Raw genomic sequence first — 13,495 nt, forward strand, 5'->3', positions numbered from 1 at the left:
ATGGGGGAGATCTGTCGCACTGTTCTCCACACTGCCGGGCACCCTGGGACAACTGTGCAACGTACTATTGAAAATGGCTTTCTATTGCATTTTTGGCAAATTTTATGAAATTTGAAGCAAGTCCTTGGCCTGTGTTCTCAGCGAGTCCTTGCATGCAGGGATTATTACCTGTCAGTACACTTCTTTCCTCTTTGCTTTCCTTCATTTCTAGCTTCTTGTCTTTGAATGATATGCTAGTGTTCATTTAAAGCCCTAATTTGCATTTATGTCTGCAAGGCCTATTTGCCCCCACCTCCGCTAGAGATGGAGTGGTGCATAGCCCTGCTGCTGGCCCTCCTTCGCACAGGGTGAACTTCACCCCAGATGGCTCTGGCTCAGAGTCGGGTTCAGTCAGTTTCCCACCGCACTCTGTGCTTCACTGCTTAATTATATTCTACACATGCACCTATCTGTTCTTAATGAGTCACTCAGCTTCCCAAGATCCTGTGTTTGAACTTTAAGGTTTAAGTCAGTCACATGTGCATCAATTAATTTGCAGTGCCCTTAATTATGAATAAAAATGAGTCCCTCTTCCAAATAACACTTTCTTTGGGAGTTAGAAATCCGCTCAGAAGCCTCCATAATCTGTGGCAAAGCCTTGTTCTCCTGGGGAAGTATCATGAACCTACAATATAACTTATTACACCAGCCAGACTTGAGCCCACAGTCTTTGGCCCCACACCACAGGCACTAGACCTGAGCCACGAAGCTGGCTGGTTCAGTTCACGGTGTGGGCAGATATCCTGCTGGCTCTGTACCTGCTTCATCAGCAGACTCGGGAGTGATGAGAAATGTTTCAAACTGTTGCTTAAACTAATTCTCTCTCTGGAAGTTTGCCTTGCAAGTTGAGTGGGTTTGGTGGGGGTGGCTGTTTGAAACCGCTTCCGTTTCCATACGATACTAGTGAGCGTGCAGGAGCCAAGCTTGCCAGGAGAGAATGCCCTGCACTTCTCATTGGCTGCATGAAGCTCCGTATGACTCTGCTCCAGCATCTGGAAACATCTCAACTAGCATTGGGCATGCTCAAGGGCTGAGCACAATTGCATCCACATTAACATTACATCATCTCATTTGCATGATGTCTCACGTACTAATGACTTGGTGCTTAGCCTTACACAATGCTTTCGGCTTCCTTTATCCTCATCCATAGGCTTTCACTATCTCCCCCTCCCTCCTATGCATGTATGCACTCCAAGGCTTTTATGTACGTTTTGATATATGGTGCTACATCCTTTATTTCCCCGTAATGATGCACTTCCCTGCGTAGTTCCCTGTTGGCATTCCAGGCATGTGTCACACCACCGGGTCTCTGTAATACCAGCAAAATCACAATTGTGTTCATGCATGAGAACACATGAAAATATGTTCATGCATTCCTCCTGCTTATTCCCCTGGTTCCCAGAGTTAGTGCAGAGATGGCTCTGACATATTTTGCCTACTCCCTCCTTAATTCTCTCTCAGCATTTCCTATACTAGTCACATGGATGCATTTTTTTGCCCTGTGCAGACTCCAGGCTGCTGAGTCCTAACATGGAGAAACACACCCTTAGAGCTGCACACCTGGCCTGGTTAAACTTTGTTCCTGTTCCGCAGCTGCTTTGTGCTGGAGCTGCGGATAGGATTTCTTCAGAAAAGTGAGATGCTCATTTACATGCTGTCATTACCCAGAATGCTCTTCCAGACAGCTGATTTTCTTCACTTCTCGACTCCAGACTAGAAAAAATAGAAAAACAATTTAATGATAAAAATTCAAACACGTTTCCATTTTTTGTGGGGTTCAAAACACAATAATCTATTCAGGAATTTTTATTTTTTTTAAATTTAAATTTTCATCTTCTCTCTCCCCGTTTTCCTCTTGTCACTGAGTACTATAAAGTCGATGATTATCCAGGAGTTCTTCCTTCATGTCCCATGTTCTCTTTTTGCTATTGTTGCTTTCCAGGACTTCCCTAGCTTTGGTGGTGGTCCAGAGTGATAGTTTTGTTTTTCCTTTTGCCATTTTGTCCCTTCTCCAAAGTTGAGGAAGTTTGGATGAGTTCTAAGAAGGCAAAAGAACAAATGGAAAAGGTCAGGAGAAAACACCGCTAGACATCTCCTTTAATCTTACCTGTTCTTAAAATAACTCCAATGGTGGGGATTCCACAACCTCCCTTGGTAGCCTGTTCCACTGCTTAAATAGCCTTAGATTTTCCTAATATCTCACCTAAATATCCCTTGCTGCAGAGTTAACACATTACCTCTAGCCCTCCCTTCAGTGGAGGTGGAGAACAATTGATCGCAGTCCTCTTTATAACAGCCCATAACCCATGTGAAAACTGCCATCAGGTCCCCCCGCCACTGTCTTTTGTGAAGACTAAACACACCCAGTGTTTTTAACCTTTCCTCATCGGTCAGGTATTCTCAACCTTTGATCATTTTCATTGCTCCCCTCTGGACTCTCTTCAGTTTGCCACATCTTTCCTGAAGTGCGGTGCCCAGAACTGGACGCAGTGCTCCAGCTGAGGCCTCACCAGTGTCGAGTAGAATTACCTCCCATGTCTTCCACACAACACTCCTGTTAATACACCCCAGGAGATTCGCCTTTTTCACAACTGCATCACAGTGTTGAGCCGTATTTGATTTGTGACCCGCTGTAACCCCAGGTCCTTTGCCGCAGCACTGCTGCCTAGCCAATTCTTCCCGTGTGGTAGTTGGACATTTGATTTTTTTCCTTCCTAGGTGAAGTTCTTTTCACTTGTCTTAATTGAATTCCATCTTGTTGATTTCAGATCAATTCTCCTAATTTAATCATGGGGTTTTTTTTAATTCTAACCCTGACCTCAAAAGTGTTTGCAACCCCTCCCAGTTTGATGTCCTCTGCAAATTTTATAAGCATACTCTCCACTCCGTTATCCAAGTCATTAATGAAAATATTACAGAACCCAGGACATGATGAGATCATGGATGATAAAGGACTTCCAGAGCAGAGCCCTGGCACTGATCAGCTGGAGCCTTAGAATCCGGTGTGTGTCTTTGCTGGTTGTAAACTGGTGCGAAGCAGCTGTTGCATTTGATTGGCTGCTGTGCTCTGGATGCTACTTTGCATGTGCTGTGGGTGTTTTTACCAGACGAGACGTGGATTGGGAAGAAGCATTGGGTGCGGAGCTGCAATGGCTGCTCTAGATCAGATCTGAGCTGTGTGCTTGACCTTGCTGGGCACCGTACTGTGGCAAATCCATAGGCAGAAGGAAGGCTGCTGATACCTGGCTCCAGAGTAGAGAGGAGTGGGAGGCAACGGAGGTGCAGGTTGTAGGCTCTTTTGGGAGTTGGGGTGAGGAGGGCTGCAGCCCATAGCCTGGTTTAGTGCTGGGACGTGGCATCGGGGTGGGTCCCACTGCCCTTTTGGTTGGGAAGGGGAGAGTGAGGAGCTGGTTGATCCCGGGGGCCTGCTTCCGCTGTGGTGAGTCAAAGACATGCAGCTGACCTGCTCTGCGCCCTGACTCACAGCTGCTGGGCCGTCTGCCTGCTGCTTGCGCTGAGGCCAAGGTGCCAGGAATAATACAAATAGCAATTTAACCCCAGGGCGGTGACATCGTCTCAGGCTGGACAGCAAAGAGTCATTACCATCTAAACAGCGCTGGGCCTGGCTGGCAGGCTGGGAGCAGCTCTCTGGGGAGGCAGAGAGAAGGGGCGGCTATTTAAATTTAGAGAGAAAATCCTCCGATGTTCGAAAACCAAATGAAAGCGTTTTGTGTGAGATTCGTTGGGGAAACTATTAAACAGGAGCCGGGGCCTTGAGCGTGCTCTCTGGGTGGAAGCCCTGTCTCTGTGTTTGTCCGAGTCCCTTCTTCTATCCCCCCCTCACTTTCAAAGGCGTCTCCCTGATTTCACATCAGGCTCAGCTCCTTGGCACCTTCCCTGGTGCTGCGGAATCTCTCTCGGCTGCACCCAGGGCCAGCGCAGGCAGGACTGCACAGCCGCGGGAACTGGAATTGGGCAAGGCCGGCTCTCAAAGGGAGTGACCGCACCCTGGGCTCATGGGAACTCCCAGGCCAAGGAGGCGCGTCCCTGCCCTGCTGCTGACCTTTTCTAAAACAACAAACTTTTAGTGTTTCACTGGAACAAAGGAGGAGAGTGCAAGGGAGGAACGGACAGACCCTGTGGGGAGGGAGGAGTTATTGTCAGCATCTGGCTGGGGCTGCTTTGCCAGTTTTTCCTTTGGCTGTATAATTCTACAAGGGACACAAGTCAAACATTCACACATTTTGAAAACCAAATTTCTTTATCATCTCAAATCTCTAAAAATGAACATTTCAAACATTTATCAGGTTGATATTAGTTAAACACTTGTTTTATTCATGTCAAGTTCTTGCTGGTTTACACCCAGCGTAACAGCCATCATTAAAACTTGTTAAATTTTTACTAAACTCACAGAAAAAAAAACCCATATAAAATGATGAGGTCTAAATTAGCTGGTACCACTTAAGAAAGGTCTTGGAGTCATTGTGAGTAGTTCTCTGAAAACATCCACTCAATGTGCAGCAGCCGTCAAAAAAGCGAACGGAATGTTGGGAATCATTAAAAAAGGGATAGATAACGGGACAGAAAATATCCTGTTGCCTCTACATAAATCCATGGTATGTCCACATCTTGAATACTGTGTGCAGATGTGGTCGCCCCGTCTCAAAAAAGATCTGTTGGAATTGGAAAAGGTACAGAAAAGGCGACAAAAATGATTAGGGGTTTAAACAAGTTTAAAACAAACAAAAGGAAGTATTTCTTCACACAACGCAGAGTCAAACTGTGGAACTCTTTGCCAGAGGATGCTGTGAAGGCCAAGACTATAACAGGCTTCAAAATGCACTAAATAAACTCATAGAGGATAGGTCCATCAATGGCTATTAGCTAGGATGGGCAGGAATGGTGTCCCTAGCCTCTGTCTGCCAGAAGCTGGGAATGGGTGACGGGATGGATCACTTGAGGATTCCCTGTTCTGTTCATTCCCTCTGGGGCACCTGGCATTGGCCACTGTCGGAAGACAGGATACTGGGCTAGATAGACCATTGTTCTGACCCAGTATGACCGTTCTTATGTTCTCCCTCCTGCCCTGTCCTCTCCCCATCTGCAGGGTGTCTCCTTGTGCATTGCCTGAGTCCGCCTGATGCGGAGTGCTGGGCGACTGTTCCAGGCCAGTGGGCTGTTCTGGGAATGGCTTTGTCCCAGGGGAAAGCTCACTGCTCACAATAATCACAGTGTGGAGCAGGCTTGGAACAATAACCCATTAACAATTAACTTGGCACAGAAGGGCGCTTGTAATAGCATCCTGGCTCCCTTCCCCAGATTCTTCCCCAAGCGTGGTGGTAAGCTGACGGAGGCTGTGATTGGCATGGCTTCCATGGGTAATTGCTGTGGTCCTGTTACTAACACCTGCTCGCTATCTGGATCTGGCTGTGCCTCCACCTCGTGTGTGACCTCCCATCGGGCTCAGGTGAGTGCGAACAGGGGTGCTGCAGGGGACAACGCACCAGCCAGCCGAGGTACACATTTCGCTCCCCCATCTCCGATTCGTGGGGAATCTCTCTCCGCCCCAGCCGTCCCGGGCTGTGGCAGCGAGGCGCTCGTGTCCCATAAATGAAATGTCCTTTTTTCACCGTGGCAGCCCTCATCTCTGCTGTACCCAGAGCTGATCCTGGGAGGGGAGCTGGCTGGGGGAATGCCAGGCCAGAAGGGACGGGGTAAACCCCCAAACAAAGAGCTCCTGTGCCCCTTGCCAGTGTGGTGCCCTCCCGCTATCTTCTCTGAGTGCGAGCTTTTCAGGGCTGGGGCTGGCCCCTGGTCCAGGGCCTCAGCCGTTGCTGGAGGGGCTGGGAGCTGGAGGAGCCTTTAAGATGAAGGGATTCCTATGGCATTGTGAGTCAGGAGCGGCAGAACGTCCCTAAAAGTGGGGGGGCCACTGGCGCCTGAACCGTGGCCCCAGCCCCTCATGCTGCCTCTTCCCCCCCCAAGACCCTGCCCCCGCTCACTCCTCTCCACCCTCTCTGCCCCGTAGCTCACTCTTATGGCTGGTAAAAAGTGTGGGGGGGTGTCATGCCCCACCCCTGGTCTGAGTGCGCCCGCCATGTGGCTTTCCCCGCTGACCAGCGTGTGAACCACGGAGGGGGGTGTTTCCTGTGTGTGCCTTACTCAGCAGTCTCTGGATCAATCGCAGGCCTGGTGTCTGTGTAATGCCCTTGGGGAGTACGTTCCTCTCTGCCTGCTGCCGTGAGCTCTATGTTACCAAGCTTTAAAAACAACCCAGCAGGGGGAAAGGAGCAAACCAGGAGTGCCAGTTCCCAATGGGGTGAGAACCATCACAGGCAGCAACCTCCCACATCCGTCCGGGGCAGGGCATCTGCAGCCCCCAGAGCTTCATAAGGAGCAGCTGGATGAGCAGAGGAAACCTTTCAGCACAGAGCGGTGATGGAGACCCTCTGAAAGAGCTGTCAGTGTTGGGCTCTGCACCACTCCCCCAGCAGCCCCAGACTCTGAGACAGCAGGGCTGAGCTGGCAGGGTGCCAGGGGTCCAGAGGACCCCCTTCCCTGTCATGCGATGGGGCAGACTGCTCCCACCCAGAGGTTAGGGAGGAGACTGCGGCCCCTGGACCCCCACCTCCCCTCTTCCTCAGCAGACTCGCGTGCAGGAGAGCCCCGGGGGAAGCCACCTGCAGGGAACAAGGTAGGTGGCAAACATCATGGGACTTAGGAGAGAGGGGCTGTCCTGCCCCACAGCGTGACCTCCTGCGTGGCCCCAGCCAGGGACCCTCTCCAGCGATTCCTGCATCCAGCCCAGAGCCTGGGTGCAGCCGGAGGGCATTTCATTATTTGCTCTTCTCTGGTGAATCCTGCATGCTGGAGAGAGGTCTCTGGACCACGGCCCACGGAGCCCGAGGAGACTGAGCCCTGCTGTGGGCCTGGAGCCCTGACTCCCTCCTGGACCAACGTCTGCGGAAGGGGGCTAGGAAGCGTGCTCTCCCCAGTGCTCCTGGGTCAATACACCTAGCACACGCTGTTCCCTGTGCTAACCCACGCTTGTTACAACTAAAGCACTCCCGGCACCTTCGTCACATGGTGGCCCCTGTGCTGGGATTGGGAATGTGCGATGGAGGCAGAGTGGCAGGGCAGCGCCCCATCTCTGGGCCCGTAACTTCCTCAGCGGCGGCTGGGAGTGGCTTGCGGTATCACTGCAGACTTTTCTGGGCCATTCCAGAGTGGCCTGACTGCTGGGGAAAGGGGCGATTGTACAGTGGTGGCCGGAGTCAGGCGCTGAATTAACTTTCCCACAGTCACCAAGTTTTCACGCTCGTGTGGCCAGGGGCAGCCAGCGCTCTGTCCAGCTCGTGTAACCGCTAAGGTGCTGGGGCTCCAGCCAGGGCCTTGCCCAGGGGTCAGAGCATTTGGGGGGAGTGTTGGCAAGCAGGGGGGGTGAGCACCCCAAATCCCTTTTCTAATGCCCCTAAATGTCCACGAGCAGTTTCCTCACTCGTCACCCGGCTGTGATGGGGCCGGAGCAGCTGCCACCTGCCGGCGGGCTCGGAAGACCCACAGCCCAGCTGAGGAGCTCCCTCTGTGGTGAAGGGAGGTGTCTCTGAGGGCCCGTGAGGTGGGTCCCAGCCCTTGAAGCCCTGTGCAGGAAGGACTCCCCACTCCTCTCAGGCAGGTCACTAACGAGAACGGTTCCTCCTTCGCTGAAACAAGTTCCTGTACCCCCTGCCCCGCCCCTGGGACCTCCCCGCTCAGTCGCTCTGATGTCATCGTGTGTTTCCATGGGGACAGCCATGAGGTCACAGTGTAGGAGTTGGGGGATGGGTGTGAGGCTGGGGAGAGACTCCCGGGCCCCCGTTCATTTAGAAATGCAGAGAAATGTAATTCATCAATCAAAATTCTTTCATCAGCGAAGAGAATTAATTTTAAGCACCATTTGATTTTAAAGAGCTGGAGTCTGCAGCCACCAGAGACTCCGAATTGAGTGCAAATGCAGCTTTTAAAAAGCAATGATTGAGTGTTAAGAGTCTGTTATGAAGCTGCCTTCCCCAGCTCTCCTCTCCCACCTCTTCTCCCTCCCTGCTTCTTCCAGGCTACAGACTACTGGGGCGGGTGCTGCCGGGGATGGCTGAACTGGCCTGGAGCATAAGCTGTGCACTTTTCCCAGGCACAAGGTTACACCTGCAGGTGCAGTAGTAGGATTTTATGTGCACAGGAACGATCCCTGTTGCTGATTCCTGAGAAGGAAGCTTACGTGACACCTCAAGGCCATGGAGCTCAAGCTTCCGGCACTGGGGTAGAGCAAATGAAAGATAAAATGTCAGCTCCAGGCAGCTCGGCCCAGCCACATGGGACATCTGTGGTTATATGCAAAAGGCCTGTTCTTTGCAGGCCAATGCAAACTGGTGCTTCCTGGCAGTCCCAACACCAATGTTCCCCTCCACTTCTGCACGTCCGCCGGCCAAAATAGCAAATCTTCTCAGCCGCGTGTGCCTGGATTTCATGGGCTGCGCCCCAGTGCTACATCACCCAATGTTCGCTGGTTGTTTCTTTAACAAGTTGTGAATGTTCCAACACAATTGTGCAGAGTCCCTGCACGCTGGCTCCCAGAGCATTCAATAAATTGCCGGCAGCTTGTGCAGAACGGAAAAGTCGGGCTTTCCCTCCAAGCCCCCGAAGCGCCTGTGGTGCAGATGTATGTAAAGCTTAGCTGTTTGGACAGTGCTGCCAGCCCAGATGCTCTAGGATTTCAGATTCACAGGAGCTGTGAGTTCTGACTTTCCTCTGACAGTAGCAAAACAGAGGCCAGCTAGTATTGCAAGGGACAGACACTGCCTGCGAGTGCCCGTGTCCTGTCTGACTGCTCTGCACAGGTCTGCCTGGCCTGATTAGCAGATGGAAAAATACCCCTTCTACTCCAGAGAGCTGTTTATGCAGGGTCCCACTTTATGGCACTCCCCAAGAACTATCGGGGAAACTCCCCACCCTGCCCAGTCACGTGTGATGTGGCTGGGGCCCAACTGGAGAAGTGAATGAGAGCTTGGGCTCCTGCACAGGGTTGCCATATCAACCGGGTCCTTCAGCAGAGAGCCGAGTTCTGGGTTATCTTTGTGCATGCGCTACACGCAGGGTGCGCGTATTATAGCTCCACGGAGCCCCCAGACCGCCCCGGCCAGGCTCCAGCCCTGAAACACCATGCTCTTGTTCCAGTTTGACCAGGTTCAGGCTTTGAGCCCCTGTCCCCAGACCTAGCAACCAGCGCTCCCAAGTCTGGCCAGTTGGAACGGGGAATAATTAGCCGTCAGTATGATGGCTGGGCCCCAGCGTGCCCCTGACCTGCGGGTGGCCCTCTGACGGTTAGACCTCTGAGCCTCCGGGGCTCTGCTCAGCTCCTGCCCCTCTGGGCAGCCGTTAACATGGCCAGGCCAGGCCGAGCAGATGGTTGCAGCGATGAGGAGGCGAGCTGCACAGGAGTGCTGGCCAGAGGCTGAGCTCTATTTCCTGGCCCCACATGTGATGTTGGTCAGGGAGGTGAAGGGTTAACGCCCCTAACCCAGGGCAGGGCCAACAGTGCCAGTGGCCTCAGACAAGCGCAGGTTGGGGATCCCAGTGTGCAGGATGGCTGCCAGGGGGCATGTTGCCATTTGCCTTGGCAAGCGCCCCTCAGAGCCTCATAGAGCCCTTTTTGAGGGTGCTGGAGCAGCATGCCCAAAACACCCCTCCCAGTCAGCTGGGAAAGGGTTAAGTGGGTGCTGCTGACTCATTGAGGCAGATGGCTCCTTACCCCACCTGGACATGTGGGAGGGGAGAGAGGACCCAGGGTGTGGGCTGAGCAAGCCTGAGGGAGGAGCCCTGGGAGCAGCCCAGCCTGGGGGAAGGTCTGAGTGTGACACCCTTATTCACCACTAACATGTAATCAGGATATGTTTTGCACAAAGTGTGCCTTGTGAGGTATCATTCTAAAAGTCTTGATCTGCTAGACATTAATATCTCATTGGATTGTATGTTGCTATCATCATTATGTGAAGTTACGAAGTTTGGCTATGTCTGTGTTACTGAAACATTTTGTGAGGTTGAAAACACCCACAAGCAGCCTTTCAGGTACAACAGTAAAAAGGCCAAACAATGTTAATGGCTCATGGAGGAAATGCACACATGCACCAGGATTACCCGAGGAACTGTGTACAATAGAAACCTCTCAGAGATAGCACTGCACAGTGGGAACTGTTTGACCCAGGTCACAGCAAAAGAGCTTTCCAGCAAGTGGGAATAAGATATAAAAGGGGGAAAATTATATCATGATAGTACCTCACTCTCCCTACAACACCTCACCTGGAAACACCTGAGGAACAAAGACTGAACGGGGGGAAGTGATGGTCCCGGTCTAGAGGGATTTATAGCCTGTGTATGAAAACCTGGGAAACCCAAGCTGCAAAGCAAAGGCAGCTTGTGCCTTAAGAATCTGCCAGCCTGTTTATCACTCAGGATATGAATTAGCAAATTCTCACCCTACCTATCTAGTGTGTTAAGATCAGTTTGCATTTTTGTTTATTTACTAGGTAATTGGCTTTGATCTGTTTGCTATAGAATCATAGAAGATTAGGTTTGGAAGAGACCTCAGGAGGTCATCTAGTCCAACCCCCTGCTCAAAGCAGGACCAACACCAGCTAAATCATCCCAGCCAGGGCTTTGGCTTTGTCAATCCGGGCCTTAAAAACCTTGAAGGAGGTTTATCACTTATAATCGCTTCAAATCTATCTTTTTGTAGTTAATAAACTTATTTTATGTTTTAATCCAAACTAGTGTGCGTTTGACTAAGGTGCCTGGGAAAAGTCTCATCTTGGTTACCACAAGTGTGCACAGTCCTTTTCACATTGAGGGAGAGACGGACCGGGTGTTAAACCCATATACTGTCCAGATTTGGCCAGGGCAGGACGGTCCTGCTCTGAGGTCCTAGGCTGGGAGGCAGGTGGTTAAAGAGCCTGCGTGTAACTGCAGCTGGGTGTGTCCCTACCTGTGTGAATGCTGGTGAAAGTGCAGGCTGGGGGGCTTTGCAGCTTGTCACAGCAGCACAGTGTGAGAGGGAGCCCAGGCTGGTGGGTCAGAGGGCTCGGGGTAGCCCAGTTCTAGATGGCACTCCGGGGGGAACCCGTCACACTGCGGTGGAGTTTATTTCCCTGTACTGTTCTTTTCTATGTTGTTAAACCCAGGCCCCAGGGAGCAGCTGCCTCTTCAAAGGGTCCTCCAGTGCTGACGTTCCCGTCCCCTTGTTCCTGAAATCAGCGCTGAACAACCCCTGGCTGCTCTCCGGCAATTCCATAACGGACGTTCTTTGTCTGACAAGAACGGCCTGAGTAGGAGAAGGACACATTTCAACCTTGGGCAGGGGGTAGCATAGGCAGGGGAAGGCTGTGCTTCCCCAAACAGCCTGGCATGGCCCCGCTCAACTCCACCCCCAGACCCTTTTTCCTGCTTCCAGTTCCCTTCCCACTCTTCTGTGGCTGAGAGGCTGGGGCAGATGTCTGGGGCCGGTGTGCACAAGGGCTGGGGTTGGGGCCACGCCACGCCACGCCACGCCACCCGTCTGTCTGTCTGGCACTGGGGGTGGTCCGGCTGTGCTGCCCGCCCAGCACTGGGGCTGGGGGCCAGCGGCTGTGCGGGTGTGTGTGCTCCGGGCTCCAGCAGGGGCGGGGGACGAGGTCTCGGGCAGAGGAGGAGGGACGAGGGGCTGGCTAGCCTCCCCCACCAGCACGTTCACCCACCGCCTGTTGGCACTCAACACCACACCATGTGCTGTCGGAACCGCCCCAGGGATCCCCCCAGCTGAAGGTGACGGAGAGAGCGGGAGAGATGCTAGCAGAGGGAGAGGAAAGGGCTGGGTGCAGGCTCGGATGGGGTGAGAGACAAATAAGCATTTGAGGGTGAATGAAAACAGAAGAGCAACAGAGAAGCTACTTGCCCATTTCACTGCCCCTTGCGGGGGAACGTCCCTCCAGCCCGTGCTGCACCTGGGGGCTCGCTATGCGTGACCTGTCATTGCCAGGCCCTGCCCCACTCCGTGCCGGGCACCCTGGCTGCTACAGCCTTCCAACGGGCAGCCAGGAGAGGTGCCCCCGCCGACACCGTCAGGGGCCTGGGGCTCTCCCGTCAGCGCAGGTACAATGGCAGGAATTCGCTCCGGAGGCCTTGCTCGCTGCTTCGGATGCTTCGGATGCCTCAGTGCAGAGGCTGTTTACATTTTCACAGCTTATCAGTGCCCTGCCCCTGCAAGCCATGGACGCACCTGGCGGGGCTGCTCCCTGCTGCACCACAGGGGCCTGGCCCCGTGCCTGCAGCCTGGCCCCGTGCGGCTTGTCTCACCCCTGCCTGTGGTTGCGTGACCCAGGGGCTTCACCCACAGCCTGTGCCAGCCTGGTGGGCCAGGATCAGTGCGGCAGGGGAGAAGTACAAAGGAGAGCCAGCCGGCCATGGTTTGGGTGTCTCTGCCTCTGCTTGGGAGGGCCAGGCCCCCTGGACAGGGCAATGCCCAAGGCTTCCCCAAAGCCCCCAGAGTTTTTCTTTCACACACTGCTCCTCCCACTGGCAGGGCCACTTTCTCGCACTGGTCCAGGGCCAGAGAAGGGGGTTACAGTGCAGGAGAGTCCAACGGGGTGGTGCTGGGAGGCCCTGGAACTGGCAAGAGTTGTCTTCTAACTTCCCGACGTCCTGTCCCAATCCTGACCGGCACTAGGCAGCCCAAGGGTCGTAGCTGCTTTTCACACCCTGCAGGCTCCAAGGTGGTGCCGTGGCCAGGTGGAAGGAGGGGCCCCAGGGGCCCTTGCCCCAGACAGCAGCCGGCAGCATGCGAACCCGCGGATGCAAATGGTGCTGTCCTCAGGCCTAGGCTGCCAGTCGTGGAGCGTGGTTGGGAGTGGCTGTCCCAGCCTGGGCTGAGCCCCATGTGGCTTCAGGCCCTGCCTTCTCTAGCTGAGGGTGCACGCGGGAGCGAGTGCTGCTCCGAGCACCCCACCTTGCTGAGCCCCCTCTGCCGGAGGCTGGGGAGCAATCCCATGGGTGTGCCTGAGCTCAGGGCGGGGCTGGAGTTACAGCATCACAACACCCCCTTTGTGCTAGGCTCAGCCTGTGTCTGGGACACCCCCCCAGTGCCCACGCAGCCCCAGCACGACCTGCCTTCGCACAGACACTGGCTGCGCTCCGTACTGATCGGCACCTGGAAAGGTGGGTTGGCAGGGCTGTGCGTGTCAGATCCTGGGGAAGCTCCAGCCAGGCTCCCCAGGGCCCTGCAGGATTCCCCCTTGCTGGGCACTGTGTGGTGGGGGACCCCAGCCGCTGGCTGGGCTATGGTTGTCCTGGTGCAGTTAGGAGCCCTGGGCAGGGCGGGGGACTGACAACACAGATTGCAGGTGCCAGCTCGGTTCAGCGGGACATCCCCACGGGAAAGCCCAGAGCAGAAGGG

This window comes from Lepidochelys olivacea (genome assembly GCF_965140295.1).
Source record: "Lepidochelys olivacea isolate rLepOli2 genome assembly, chromosome: 8".
Lineage (NCBI taxonomy): Eukaryota > Metazoa > Chordata > Testudines > Cheloniidae > Lepidochelys > Lepidochelys olivacea.